General features: G+C 34.1%; 1 pseudogene; it reads right to left on the bottom strand.

Annotated features, from left to right (window-relative positions):
* Positions 1–12,815: 12,815 nt before the first annotated feature.
* LOC120216181 lies at positions 12,816–13,496 on the bottom strand (annotated as a pseudogene).
* Between the last annotated feature and the right edge of the window lie 3,127 nt (positions 13,497–16,623).

Here is a 16,623-nt window from a genome sequence, read left to right as displayed (position 1 = left end):
CCAAAATATTTTTGGGCGGAAGCCACAAATACTGCTTGTTATGTTGTTAATCGAGTAATGATTAGGCCAATTTTAAAGAAAACTCCATATGGAATTTTCAAAAATAAAAAGCCTAACATTAGCTATTTTCATCCTTTTGGATGTAAATGTTTTGTTTTAAACAACGGTAAAGAAAACCTTGGCAAATTTGATGCTAAAAGTGATGAAGGAATTTTTCTGGGTTACTCCTTAAATTCTAAAGCTTATGGAGTATTTAATAAAAGAACTTTAGTTGTAGAATAGTCTATACATGTTGTTTTCGATGATAATCCCCTTCCAAGGAAGGATTCTTGTGTGAATGATGATGTAGGTATTATAAATACAAATGATGTTAGACATGAATTTGGAGAACCATCATCAATGAAAGAAACGAAAAATGAGGAAACTCATGATCCTCTTGAGAATCCAACCATTGAAGAAAGGGAAGTATCTTATCCAAGAGAGTACAACTATGTCAAGGGTGGTGAGATTATAGGTGATCCATCCAAAGGGGTAACAACTCGATCTTCTCTTAGAAATATTTGTAATTATGTTGCATTTATTTCATGCATAGAGCCTAAGAATATTAAAGAAGCATTAAATGATGAACATTGGATTATGGCTATGCAAGAAGAATTAAATCAATTTGAGAGAAGTAAAGTATGGACATTAGTTGAAAGGCCTAGTAATAAATCTACTGTAGGTACTAGATGGGTATTTAGGAATAAGCTTGATGAGAGTGGTAATATAGTGATAAACAAGGCTAGACTTGTTGCTCAAGGGTATACTCAAGAAGAGGGCATAGACTATGATGAAACATATGCTCCCGTAGCTAGGATGGAAGCAATTATAATGTTACTAGCATTTGCATGTTTTTATGAATTTAAATTATATCAAATGGATGTTAAAAGTGCATTTTTAAATGGTTTTATAAAAGAAGAAGTGTATGTGGAACAACCTCCAGGTTTTGAAGATTCAAAATTTCCAGATCATGTTCTTAAATTGACAAAAGCTCTTTATGGTTTAAAACAAGCTCATAGAGCTTGGTATGAAAGATTGTCAAATTTTTTAATTGAAAAAGGTTTTTCAAAAGGAAAGGTTGACACTACATTGTTTTTAAAGCATAAAGGTAAAGATTTATTAGTAGTTCAAATTTATGTTGAAGATATAATATTTGGTTCTACTAATGATGTTCTTTGCCAAGAATTTTCTAAGCTAATGCAAAGTGAGTTTGAGATGAGCATGATGGGGGAGCTCTCATTTTTCTTGGGACTCCAAATCAAGCAAAGAAAAGATGGCATCTTCATTAATCAAGCTAAGTACGTCAAAGATATGCTCAAGAAGTTTGGACTGGAAAATGGGAAACCTCATGACACTCCAATGAGCTCTTCAACAAAGCTTGACTTAGATGAAGGAGGTAAATGTGTAGATGTTAAATTATATAGGTCAATGATTGGCTCTTTGCTTTATCTAACTGCAAGTAGACCGGACATTATGTTTAGTGTTTGCTTATGTGCTAGATTTCAATCATGTCCTAAGGAATCACATTTACTAGCTGTTAAGAGAATCTTTAGATACCTTAAGGACACTCCTAGTTTAGGACTTTGGTATCCTAGAGACTCTAGCTTTAGCTTGCATGCTTTTTCTGATACGGATTATGGAGGATGTAAATTAGATAGGAAAAGCACCTCCGGTACTTGCCAATTCCTTGGAAATATGCTGATTTCTTGGTTTTCAAAGAAACAAAATTGTGTTGCATTATCTACCACTGAAGCAGAATATATTTCAGCCGATAGTTGTTGTGCACAAGTTTTATGGATGAAACAACAACTTTTTGATTATGGAATTGAAGTAGGTATTATTCCTATCAAGTGTGACAATACTAATGCTATTTGTCTCACTAAAAATCCCATCCAACACTCTAGAACTAAACACATTGAAATTAGACATCACTTCATTAGAGACCATGTCACTAAGGAAGATGTAGTTCTAGAATTTGTTGATACTTTGTATCAATTAGCGGATATTTTTACAAAACCCTTAGATAAGGAAAGGTTTTGGATACTTAGGAGAGAATTAGGTTTAACTGACCTATCTTCACTTAGTGTTTAAAATAATTCAGCACTTTTAATAAATACTGAAAAATGCTCATAATAGTAATTTTTGATTGCATTCATTGCTATTAGTTAGGGGAGTTTATGATTCTTGATGAAAAATTAACTTTATGTTCAAATATTGATTAAAGATTAATTTAATTGTTTGAACATAATTATTTTTCAATATATGAGTTGCCTATACCACTAGAGAAGATTAATTTAGCATTTTGTGTACTTAAAAAATCAGATTTTAGCATTTTGGTGCAGAGGGAATCGATCCCCCCATGAGGGAACCGATTCCCTCTTTGAATGGGAACCGATTCCCCCACAGGGGAATCGATACCCCCCTGGGGTTCTGTTAAAATCGGGCAGAACACCCCAAAACCCCAAAACCTATTCCGCCGTTTCTCACCCTCAAACACTCAAATCTCTATTCTTGCCTCAAATCATTGATTTTAATCGGAATTCACTTCAAATATCATCTCCTAAACTTGCAATCATCATTAAAATCGTGCAAACAACATCTAAATCCCCTCAATCTTCATCTTTCAAGGTAAATTTTTCTAAACTCTCTATTTCATTGATTTTGAACATAGGATTAGTTTTAATTAGTTCTAGGTTGAAATAGTGATCGGGCATTAATTGTTTAGTGATTAGAAACTAGATGTTACAACTAATTTCATCAAAAGCACAAGAATTTTCCAAAAATTTTAAATTTTCAAAATTAAAAAAAAATGTTGTTTTTCAAATTATTGTGTTTTGATTAGATTATGTTGTTGTTATGAAAACTATACATATATTGTTTCTCAAAACCATATTTTTCAAAAGTTTTTCAAAAACTTTGCCCATTAGGATTGATTTAGAGAACCTTGAAATATTGAGGACTCAATTGAGTTTTGGGATTCATTGATTTGCATACATTTGTTTTTAAAATTACAGGTTATCCAATCTATTCTGATTTCCTTCACCATGTCTAATCCTAAACGTGCTAGGTCTTCATCTAGTCGTTCTAGTCGTCAACCAAATCCTCCTCCTATTCCTCAAAATCATATTCCAAATCTTGATCCTAACTTGACTATCCAAAATTCTTGTTTCAATCAACCGGGTCCTAAAGATAATCGTTATTGGTTTTACCAATATTTTGACTCGTATTGTAACACCCCCAACCCGTATCCGACCCGGATACGAGTCCGAAGTGTCACATTGACTTTTCAAACATTTATTCGTATAAAATAGTGAGTAATTTAAAAACTTTTATAACATTTAACTTATTCAAAACGTTTATAAAATATATCAGAGTTCATACAATTTATATCTTTAGACTACATGCCAAATACACTCTATATACAGTACATATATTTTCTGATCTGACATTTGGTAAGGAGAACTGACCTGTCTTGCTCCGCATTACTCTTTACTCTTCTCGAAACCTACGTGTGAAACAATCACACGCTAAGTCGTTGACTTAGTGAGGCATATAAAACATATAACATAAAGCATACATAAACATATACCATCATTATCATAATCTCTATCATTATCATTAAGAAACACACAAAACATCATATGGTTCATGTAACACATTTCAAACCATTTACCTTTGATAACCATTTATAAACCCATCGTATACATATCACATTCAGTATGTTTGTTTAATCTCTTTATTAGCCCATGTACACTAGTGAGAACCTAAGGTATGTGAGTACATTGAGGTTGTGCACACATATGCTGTTACCACAGCTCGATCAATGTCCCGAAGGACCTATCCAGAGGTCACAAGGAACCTCGGTAACTATCCAGAGGTCATAAAGATCCTCGGCAACTGTCCATAGGTTCCGAAGAACCTAGGTAAACTGTCCATATGTTCCTTAGAACATAGGTATACTGTCCATATGTCTCGAAAGACATAGGTAATTCTGTCCATATGTTCCGTAGAACATAGGTATACCCTCACTCTTGGCATGCCAACTATACCACTAGCTCTCTTATCATAACATGGGCATTATCATTATAACAGTCAATTTACTTATTCATATCCTTTCTCTTATGAACATATATCTTTTCGTTTCAGTCGCTTACCAAATGTACGTGTAATCATTGATCTTATAATCACATGTTCATTCTCTTCTATCACATACCATATGTGTGTGTAAACATATATCTCATAAACATGTATTTATGAATCTCATATCATATCACATATTCACATAAACATATAATTCACATATTACATGTACCTTTTCTCATATATCTTATATCATATAATTTATGCTCTGTCCTCTTATGTTCACATGACATAATGCATACCAATCATATTCACACATGTTTTTACTCATGAATTCATACATGATAAAAATCATGTCATTCACATATTTAAATTTATTACTTCATGTACTATAATTATAGGAATAACACTTCTCTGGTGTTCATATGACATGTAAATCATTGTCATATCTTGTTCTCATATGTTTCCCATACATCACATATATCACATATTCATATAGGCTCACGATTTTTATCACCTATCATGTCATTTCACATACACTTTTATTACATTAAAAGATGGACATGTAGTCTTATGTGACCTATCAATACTATCTGTTCAGATAATCTCCTTTTACCTTATAAGTAAATACTACTTATTTTATCCTACCTTTCTATTTATTCTCCAAATTATTTATATCAATTCACATGGTTTATTACACAACTTATATCACCTTTTTATGTATTACAAATATCTTGTCGCATATCTTATATCTTGTCATCATATCATTACATACAAAAACATGTCAACACATATAATCAAGCATACATACATTTCATGTCATTCACATACTTATAATCAAGACTTCATGCACTATAACTATAGGAAATAGACTTATCACAAGTCCAATTTCCATATAATTCTATAAAATAAGATGCACTCACCTTAGCCTTGCTTTGATTCGATTATAATCCTTTGATTATTCCGGAACTTGTTTAGGCTCAATATCTACATAAATATATCATTTCAAAACAACTATCAGAAGCCTAAACTTTAAACTTTATGTTAATAACTTAAACCGTTTAATGAATCAAATTCTATATTTTCATTTAGGGGGAATCGATACCCCCCAGGGGAATCGATACCCCCTGAACATACTGGAATTTTTCGTTCAAGAGGGGGAATTGATTCCCATTCATAGGGTATCGGTTCCCTCTACCCAGAAATTATATTTTAAGCTCGGAAATCATCAATTTTTCATTCAATTCTTCTATTTTAAGCCCCTACCATGTCATTAAACTCAACTACCATTACTTAAACTAACTTATATCCATGAAAATAATCTATAACTTAAAAATCCTATCCTTCATATGAAATTCAAGAATCATACTTAATTTTCCATATGTTCTAAATACAATTCTAACACTTCTATTTTCTTATTCTCATAGATGACAAGTCAAATTCAACTTAAAATTCAACTTATCAACTCTATTCCATGATTCCATATAAAACTCGTGTTCTTAAATCTCTTATAACTTCTTCATCTTTTGATTTTAAGATAACTTAAGCTTTCCTTAAGCTTAGTTATCCTCTAAGGATCAAAACTCATGCTTAAAATCAACAAACAATCAAGAAATTAGAGAACTCACATTTGCTTTGAGTTTTTCACGTGGAGAAGAGAAAATGAAGAAGAAAAGAGAGAAGAGATTTCTGGAAAATCTCCCATCCTTATCCATATATATATATATAACATTATTTAATTCATCTCTTGGTCAAATGACCCTTTTGCCCTTTAATACCTTTTATAATTACTAACATTTTTTAGAATTTATTTCCAGATAAATCATTGAACTAACCCATTCTTCTACTTTAATCACCAAATTCTGAAACTTTACAATTAAGTTACTAACCCATAGTTTGGGATGTTACACGTATAAGATTAGGGAAGAACATATCTCATCTCTTCAAGCTATGGTTGCTATTAACTTTAAATATCTCCCTATCTTGCACGATTGGAAATTTGATAAACTTTTCGAACTTGAACCCGTTGTCTATCATCAACTTGTTCGTATCTTCTACTGTAATGCCGTTTGTATCAAAAATAGTGACAAAACCAAAACCATAGGAGTACGTTCCTACCTCCTAGGTCAATATTTCCATCTTGATCCAGATTACATAGCCAATGCCTTAGGCTTGGATAATGAAGGTTTATCAAATGAAAAACAAGTTTTAGGCTCACGGTTTAAACGAAATGATAGTGCAAGTGTTCTAGATCTTCATGAGCATTTTCTTCATCTCATGATCACTTGGTGGTTTCGACCATCCGGGGGTCGTTATTCTACTCTCAGAGCTTTAGACCTTTGGTGGTTGCATTGTTTTGAACACAACATAAAAATAAACCTTTCCGAGATTATCTTTGCTGAGATCGTTGAAACCGTTAACCTAGTGCCAAATAAGAAACTCTGTTCTTCACTAGTTTACGGTTGTATCCTTAGTAATCTCTTTTCTAAAGCCGAGCTTCGAGTTGGTCTAGATGCCGCTTTTCCTCTTAAGAAACAAATCAATCTTCTTTCTTTAACAAGAGCGGGATAGGTCAAAAATAAAGAAACCGGTGAATGGGTTCGATCTTCTGCAACTACTCCGGGAGCTAGTTCTTCACAAGCTCCACCCGAAGCTGACGAAGATCTCGAGCTTGAGCAATTAATGCGAGACATCGATGAAGCTGAAGATGAACCTGAGCAGCCTGAGGAGCAGCCCGAAGAGCAAGCACAACAATCGACTCAAATGCCTCCATATTTTCAATCTTTTATGGAGACATTTGATTACCGATATGCGACAATGGATTCGCGCTTTACTTCTATAGAGTCTCATTTATCCACAATGGGAGCTCAACAATTAGAAATTATTCGGGAAATGCCTGCAAATAATGAAGCAACCAACGCACGTATTAATGACCTCACTAACGAAATGGCCGCTATGCGAGCTCGTTTTCCTCCTCCTGATCCGGATATGTGATTAAATGTTTTACTTTGAACTCCAAACCTATTGTTTTAACATTTTGAATATTTTGGAATATTTGAATTTGTGGATTATGAATTTGTTTGGATTTATGGATGGTGTGAACTTATATGTTTGGTGTGATTTATTCATTATTGCATCATTTACATCATTATTAGCAATATGACCAATTTTACCATATCACATTGTTTATGAATATTGATTATGGAACTAATGGCTAACGTTTCTCTTGATTGTGATCTTAGCAGCTTATGCATACATATACCTAATCAATTGGCTAAATGTTTTTCACGTTTCTTTGAATCTTTTTGATTTAACAAAAAGGGGGAGAAGTGTGTGTTTAAGTGTGTTTTAAAATGATAAATGGGAGAAGTGTGTTTTAAGTGTGTGTTTAAGTGTGTGTTTAAGTGTGTTTTAAAATGATAAATGGGAGAAGAGTTAAAGTAAGGGGGAGTAATTTCAAAACTTGATTTCAAAATCTTAAAATTACTAAAATGTTTTGTTATATCAAAAAGGGGGAGATTGTTGAAAACATTTGATATTTCGATATAACAAATTAAGTTAAATGAATTTTAAGATTTTCCAAATGATTTTCTAAGTATATTCGATATAATTATTCGAATATCAAAACATTACTCCAAATATTTCAAAAATCATTTTTAATCCTTACTTAAGTGTAAAATTATGTTTTAATCTTAAAAAAATTTTAAAATAATCTTTCAAAGTATTTCGAACCATTTCAAAGCCAAAAATTCCAGATTGCTCAGAGGGAACCGATTCCCCCCTGAATGGTTTGGCTCCGAGATTTCCAGAATGCTCGGAGGGAATCGATTCCCCCCTGTTCAACGGTCGAAATATTTGAATTTTACACTTATGGAACCGATCCCCTATGAGGGGGAACCGATTCCCCCCACGCTCCAAGCTGTTTTATTAATTGTTTTCACACTAAAACGGCTATATGATCTTCACTAATCATCCCCAACGTTCAGAAGTGATTCAAGGTGTATTTAAACAAGTTCTGAAGCCCTTGATCAACAAGAAATCATAGAGAAACAAGAGAGAAAGCATCAAACACCAAGTTTGTGCAAATCAAGCCAATTTTCCTTTCAATATTCATTTTGCTTTCAAGAACACCATTTGTGCTCATTTGTAATTATCTTTAAGTGTTCTTTTCTTGTTCTAGAATTGTGCAAACATATTACCTTGTGAGGTTTTCCTTGTAAGTTTGCAAATTTGTAATCTTCTCTTTGGGAAAAGAGTGTTCTCAAGAATTGGGGTATATTCTTGAGGGTATTGTAAGGTTATCTCTTTGGCCTCAAAAGAAAGAACAAATTAGTGAATTTTTTGGAAAATCCTTAGTGTGGATAGCTAAGGTAGTGGACGTAGACTTTGATTGAGAAAGTTGAACCACTCTAAATCGCTGTGCAAATCTTTTCAATTTTCTACAAAAGCTTCCACCGAATTTTTAATTGCCAATTCACCCCCCTCTTGGCCGATTCCGTCGATCGATTAACTCAACACAAACAATCTAAGAAATGTTTCAAGGCATCTAAGGTTGCATGTCCCATTGGATCGAAGCTCCAAAGGCGTGACAAGTGATATCAGAGCGAGTTCATTATCATGACGACACATGTTTCAAGCTAGTTTTCGGAGAGATAATACCACAAAACTAAGATGAGGTCTCAATTGCTGCCATGGGGATCAAAACAAGTTCTGATACCATAAAGAAGCGATCAAGCTTGAGGGATGCCATAACGTCCATAGAGAGAAGGCTTACTAGACTAGAGGAGTTTGACAACTCGATCAAGAACGATCTGCAAGAACTCCTTAATGAGTTGGGTGATACGACGATCTGAGAGTGTAATTCCGTTAAGGAAAAGAAATTGACTATAAGGCAAGAAATGAGTGAAATCAATAAGGCATAGGAGGGGTGGAACCACGTCTCCAGAAGTTAGAGTCCTTGAATGAGAGACTCAAGGATAAGACTCATTGACTCATTAACAAGATGAATGATAAGTTGAATGATTAGACCTATGATCTCGAAGCCGTGTTCATGGAATAAAGGCAAAGTTGATATGGGAGATGTAGGAGCTCAATAGCTAGCTACTTGTTTACAAGGCTACCATGATAAATAGAGTTATAAGAGAAGCACCGATGCCCAAACCCATGATCTCTATTCCAAAGCCGAAGGAATTCAAGTGGACATGATTAGCACATGAAGTTGGGAACTTCATTTGGAATATGAAGTAGTATTTTCGGGGCATGGTATCGAGGATGATACCACTAAGGTAAATGTTACTTCTAATTATTTGTCTTATATCACTATCTTATGTTGGTAACATAAATGCTCGTAGGAGAAGAGCTAAGAAACCCTAATAAGGACATGAAAGGAATTCCGAGTTGAGTTCAAAGAATAATTCTACCCAAAGAATGCTTAAATTGAGGCATGATGAAAGCTACAACAACTTAAACATGATGAATCCATCCAAGAATATGTGAAACAATTCACTGAAATCAAGTTACAAATCACAGACATGAGCAAAGAGGAGGGATTCTTTACCTTCATGGATGGACTACAACGATGGACCAAGATGAAGATAAAATAGAGGGAAGTCAATGAACATTCTAAAACATTAATTCGTTATTGAGTCCATAACATAATTTGAAGTATTGAGGATCGATCCATCTAAACCAAAGCCAAAATAAAAAGAGAAATACTGGGGGAGATAGAGAAAGTCATCCACAAACTAATCCAATCAACATTAAAAGGGAGAAGGAAAGTCATATAATGGAAAATCCAAGTAATTTCGTAAATCATAGAAGATTAGATTCAAAAAGATTTTTAAATGTTACATTTATGGGGGTAAGTACTTGACAAGGGAATGCCCAAAGAAAGAGAAAGCTACTGCCATCTTGAGCTTAGATGATGAACCGAAAGAGGAAGTATCCAGACTTAGCATAATTATGAGAGTTAAGATCGTTAGGCCGAGGGTGGAAGTGGAGTAGTTGAAGTTCCACCATGGGAATGGGTCATAAGGGTTACAAGATAGTAAAGATTGAGCCAAGACGTCCATGAAAGAGGACAAGCCCAAAATTGATAATGCTATAAGGCTTGTCACGATGATACTGAGTTCTATGAAGACGAGTGAAGGCCAAAAGCTCTATTTATGTCTAAGAGAGTTATCAATAATCTTGGTATTCAAGTGGAGGCTTGGCACAAAGTATATGAACATCAATGTTACAAGACGATTGAATAATACTTTAGTGGACATTAGGCAATAGATCTATTTATGTCCAGGAGAATTGTCGGTAATCATTGTCTTTAAGTATAGAAAATAAAAGGGACAATCAAGACTGTTAAATCCAAGGAAGTGCCTATTGTTGAAGCGATAAAGAAGATAGATCTACAAAATGGTGAATGAAAGGCCAAAGAAGACTTCAAGGCAATCCCATTGGATGACTTTGACTTTATGATCAGTTTAAGTTTCCTTGATCATGTTAAAACTTTCATTTTCCCCTATGTCGATGTTTTAAGCATCTTGGATCCAAAACAACAATGTATTATGCCATTGAATTGAGACAAGGAAAAATGATCAAGATATTAAGTTAATGAGGATGCTCTAAAAAAAGCGAACATCGCTTTAGAGGCAACCGTTAGGGGCGCACAACCAAGGATGAGTCCAAGGAACTCAAGCTTTCGAGGGACATAGAGACACCACCAATGGGTAAGGTAGGAGAAGCATCGAACTTCAAGAGAAAAGAACTGATACGACAAGGGTCACCAAACTTCAAGGAAGAAGTATCGATGGAAAAGGCATTAGACTCCACGGAGAAAAGAGGACTGATGTATTTTTAGGTGAATGCGACCAAAGGGATTGAGGTACATCTAGAACATAATCCTTGTGTTTTTAGTCTAATTTGCATCTTCAATAAGTGTAGAACAGGAGAGACCTAACCATAAGTTTGAAGCAACCAAAGTTTGAAAGAGACGTGCGAGACATTTTAAAGTTCCAGAGGGCACGCTAGAGATGTCAACGAATTTGGGAGTTCAACCAAAGGGGTCATTCAAGTCTTTGCTAAGGGGTCTAAGGGGTTTGTACCGAGGTAAATCCAAACGGGTAGGAAAAGATTCCTATGATCGAGGTGTACACGTTGAGATAAAATATTACAAAGTTACATGATGGCAAAAGCTAAGATGAGAAGTTCATATGTGGGGACTGTAACAAATTGAGGCACCGAGAAAGATCCTAGTTGACCAAGTCGAAATATATTCTAATAGAGCGATGAGGGCGTTGCTAGATTCGGTGGGTAAGAATGTCATGCACCACGAGTTTGAGCCTGACACATGTATGCTAAAGTCCACAACAAAGGTTTTGCATGACATATTGGACTTGCCTAGACCATCAAACTTGCCCCAATCATTGGATAATACTAAAGAGTCTATTCACATTGGCCTTACAAAAAAGGTAAGAAATATCTTATCAAGGAGGATTATGGAATAATTTTTCCATATCCAATGAAATCTTCCATAAAAGAAAAGAATTAAACTAATTGATATAATTAGATGGTGATAGATTGACTTTCCTTAGATTAGGGGATTTGGGTTCATCTTATCTGTTGATGTATTTTAATCTTAGTTATCCATTGTATGGGGAATCAATTATAAATAAAGGTCTCCCCACCTCATTTGAGGAATACAAAGAGAATTCACTTAACTCTCACTTCTTGTCTTTGTGAGCCATCTCATTTTCAAGTTCTTTTTGTTTCTGTGTTGAACGAAGCACTTTTACTTGGTCCTTTCAGGATAACTTAGATGCCAAACCATAAAAAAAGTATTTTGAGGCATCTAAGGTCGTACATCTGGTTGGATTGAAGCTCTAATGGAATGGCATAATGATCAATACTGCCAATGCGTGATGATTCTTCATGTGATTTATATAATTATCCAAAAAATTAGCATTAAAAAAGGAGTCCTCATCAAGAGTAAATCATACCAATTGTAAAAGAATGCCTTAAAAATAAGATGTCATACACAATTGCCTTAAAATACCTTTAAAAATAGGTTAATTACCCCATTCATATATGAAATATACCCAATTCTCAGTTTCATACATAATGTTTAAAAATTCTTGATTTCATGCATGATGTTTTTTATCGTTAACGAATTCACCCACTTCCATCACGGAAAGTGACGTGGAACCCTACGACAACGACAAGTGGAACTTTAAAAATAAATTTTCTATTTTTAGGTAAATTACATTATTCATCACTCAATTATCTTTTCACTCTAATTTTAGTCACTAAAGTTTAATTTTTTTAAGTTAATTATTAAACTATAGAATTACTCTTATTTAATAACTCAAATTTATTTTATTAATTTTTATGACATGACATCTATTAATAACTCAAATTTATTTTATTAATATTTTAATAACTCAAAGTTTAAATTAATTTTATTTTAATGTATTTGCCTTAATCTGTAACTAGAGTTTGAAAAATTCCCCAAATGGGTTGCATGCTCTTCTTCTTTGCAAAACCCCCTTAACCCTTAATCCTAAATTCCTAAATCCCTGTTCCTTCTCCACCTCTTTCCTCAGAACAATCTGTATGACAATTTCACTTCTTCACTTCTTATCATGTTCTTTTCCTACTTCGATCGGCTCCGATTCTAACCTGTAATTTCGATCGGCTCTGATTCATCAGAATAAGCATTCGTCATCGCCGAACAATTTTCGACTACCACTTCAATTCCCACAGGGCACAAACCTGACATCTCCATAATCATTGCAAGCAAACCCATGTTTTCTCTTGGGAAAATCATCACGAATCTTAGCTAATTCACCCATTTCGAACATGTTTTCGATCACATCGACACCACCAATTTACTTTTCCTTGATAAAAACTTGGTGCAAAGTCACATTCTTCACTTTCAAGATGCTCTACAACTCTTACTTATAAGCAACATCCATGGAAATATCTCTTTCATCAGCCCAAAGTCTGAACCCTCTAAAAATCATCATCACCGCATAACAATCCTCGTAATTTATTTGAATTCCTTGTAAACTGGTTAAATAAACAACGATGCGATCTTCAGTCCCAGGTAATCTTATCAAAGAGTTAATAAATCCCGACGAAATCATCGATTTTGTGGGTCTTAAAATGGGCTTAGAGGCGTGTTCTTTAGGACTGGGCAAGTTAGATGAAGACGATGAAGATTTGCCTGATTCGAACAAACTCCGAAGCTTTTGAACTTTACCCTTGATGGAATCCATTGAATCGTGAAATTTGGGAATCAGAGCCGGTAGATTTTGAGAGTTTTGATTCTTGAAGAACAAATGAACCTTGGGATGATTGGAATCAACTTTGGATGGGGCATGCATCGTAAATGAGCGATTTAAAAAACCCATATGAAGATGATGATTTCACCTTGTTCTTCCCCATTTCTGCCATCGACCCAGAGCAAAGAAAAAATCAAATCTTTTTTGCTTTCACAAAAAAAAAACAAAAATTTTCAGATTTTGCAATGAATCTTTATTGGGGTTCAATGGATTTCTTCTGCCCTTTGCCTTTTGTTTTTGTTGAGAAACAAAAATGGAGGGAAAAGAAAAAGATTTAGTTTTTGTAGGAAAAACCTCAAAGAAAGGATTTCACTTCCAAATTAATTTTATATAAATTATTTAGGATATATTTTTAATTTAATATTTTAAAATGACTTGAAAATATTTTTATATGAATTAAAAATTTGCATTACTTGAAATTGTTTCAGTACTCACTAAAATAAGACTAATTCTATAGTTTAATAATTAAATTAAAAAAATTAAACTTTAGTGACTAAAATAAGAATGAGAAGATAGCTGAATGATGAATGATGTAATTTACCTAAAAAATAAAAACATATTTTTTAAGTGTCACGTGTCATTTTATTAGTGGTCGTAGGGTTCCAAATCACTTTCCGTGAGGGAAGTGGGTGAATCTGTTAACGGTAAAAAACATTATGTATTTGTTGAGTTAATCAATTGACGGAATTAGCCAAGAGGGGGGTGAATTGGCAATTAAAAATTCGGTGGAAGCTTTTGCAGAAAATTGAAAAGATTTGCACAGCGATTTAGAGTGGTTCGACTTTCTCAATCAAAGTCTACGTCCACTACCTTAGCTATCCACACTAAGGATTTTCCAACAAATTCACTAATTTGTTCTTTCTTTTGAGGCCAAAGAGATAACCTTACAACAACACTCTCAAGAATATACCCCAATTCTTGAGAACACTCTTTTCCCAAAGAGAAGATTACAAATTTGCAAACTTACAAGGAAAACCTCACAAGGTAAGATGTTTGCACAATTCTAGAACAATAAAAGAACACTCAAAGATAATTACAAATGAGCACAAATTGTGTTCTTGAAATCAAAATGAATATTGAAAGGAAAATTGGCTTGATTTGCACAAACTTGATGTTTGATGCTTTCTCTCTTGTTTCTCTATGATTTCTTCTTGATCAAGGGCTTCAGAACTTGTTTAAATATACCTTGAATCACTTCTGAACATTGGGGATGATTAGTGAAGATCATATAGCCGTTTTAGTGTGAAAACAATTAATAAAACAGTTTGGAGCGTGGGGGGAATCGGTTCCCCTCATAGGGAATCGGTTCCCTAAGTGTAAAATTCAAATATTTCGACCGTTGAACAGGGGGGAATCAGTACCCCCTATGGGGGAATCGGTTCCCTCCGAGCATTCTGGAAATCTCGGAGCCAAACCATTCAGGGGGGAATCGGTACCCCCTTGAGGGGGAATCGGTTCCCTCTGAGCAATCTGGAATTTTTGGCTTTGAAATGGTTCGAAATACTTTGAAAGATTATTTTGAAATTGTTTTAAGATTAAAACATAATTTTACACTTAAGTAAGGATAAAAAATGATTTTTGAAATATTTGGAGTAATATTTTGATATTCGAATAATTATCTCGAATATACTTAGAAAATCATTTTGGAAAATCTTAAAATTCATTTAACTTAATTTGTTATATCGAAATATCAAAATGTTTTCAACAATCTCCCCATTTTTGATATAACAAAACATTTTAGTAATTTTAAGATTTTGAAATCAAGTTTTGAAATTACTCCCCCTTACTTTAACACTTCTCCCATTTATCATAAAACACACTTAAAACACACTTCTCCCCCTTTTTGTTAAATCAAAAAGATTCAAATAAACGTGAAAAATATGTAGCCAATTGATTAGGTATATGTATGCATAAGCTGCTAAGATCACAATCAAGAGAACCGTTAGCCATTAGTTCCATAATCAATATTCATAAACAATGTGATATGGTAAAATTGATCATATTGCTAATAATGATGTAAATGATGCAATAATGAATAAATCACACCAAACATATAAGTTCACACCATCCATAAATTCAGACATTCCAAAATATTCAAAATGTTAAAACAATAAGTTTGGAAAAGAAAGTAAAACATTTAATCACATATCCGGATCAGGAGGAGGAAAACGAGCTCGCATAGCGGCCATTTCGTTAGTGAGGTCATTAATACGTGCGTTGGTTGCTTCATTATTTGCACGCATTTCCCAAAGAATTTCTAATTGTTGAGCTCATATTGTGGATAAATGGGACTCTATAGAATTAAATCGCGAATCCATGGTCGCATATCGGTAATCAAATGTCTCCATAAAAGATTGAAAATATGGAGGCATTTGAGTCGATTATTGTGCTTGCTCTTCGGCCCGCTCCTCGGACTGCTAAGGTTCATCTTCAGCTTCATCGATGTATCGCATTAATTGCTCAAGCTCGAGATCTTCGTCAGCTTCGGGTGGAGCTTGTGAAGAACTAGCTCCTGGAGTAGTTGCAGAAGATCGAACCCATTCCCCGGTTTCCTTATCCTTAATCCATCCCGCTCTCGTTAAGGAAAGAAGGTTAATTTGTTTCTTAAGAGGAAAAACGGCATCTAGACCGACTCTAAGCCCAGCTTTGGAAAACAAATTACTCAAAATACAACCGTAAACAAGAGATGAACAAAGTTTTTATTAGGAACAAGATTTACGGTTTCAACAATTTCAGCAAAAATAATCTGAGGTAGGTTGATTTTAATATTATTTTCGAAACAATGTAACCACCAAAGATCTAAGGCTCTAAGAGTAGAATAACGACCTCTAGATGGTCGAAACCACCAAGAAATCATTAGATGAAGAAAACGTTCATGAAGGTCTAGGACACTTGCACTATCCCTTCTTTTATAATGAGATCCTAAAACCTGTTTTTCATTTGAAATACCTTCATATCTAATCCGAATGTATTGGGTATGTAAGCCGAGTCAATATATAAGAATTACCCTAGAAGGTAGGAACGAATTCCTATGGTTTCAGTTTCAGTTTGGTCTTTAACACAAACGACATTAGAATAGAAAATACGAACAAGTTGATGGTAAACGATGGGTTCAAGGTCAAAGAGTTATCAAATTTCCACTCTTGTAAAGGAAGATATTTAAAATTGA

The sequence above is a fragment of the Hibiscus syriacus genome, unplaced genomic scaffold, assembly GCF_006381635.1.
Source record: "Hibiscus syriacus cultivar Baekdansim isolate YM2019G1 unplaced genomic scaffold, ASM638163v2 tig00110159_pilon, whole genome shotgun sequence".
Lineage (NCBI taxonomy): Eukaryota > Viridiplantae > Streptophyta > Magnoliopsida > Malvales > Malvaceae > Hibiscus > Hibiscus syriacus.
Note: the sequence above shows the minus strand (reverse complement) of the source record. Positions and strands in the feature narration are given on the sequence as shown.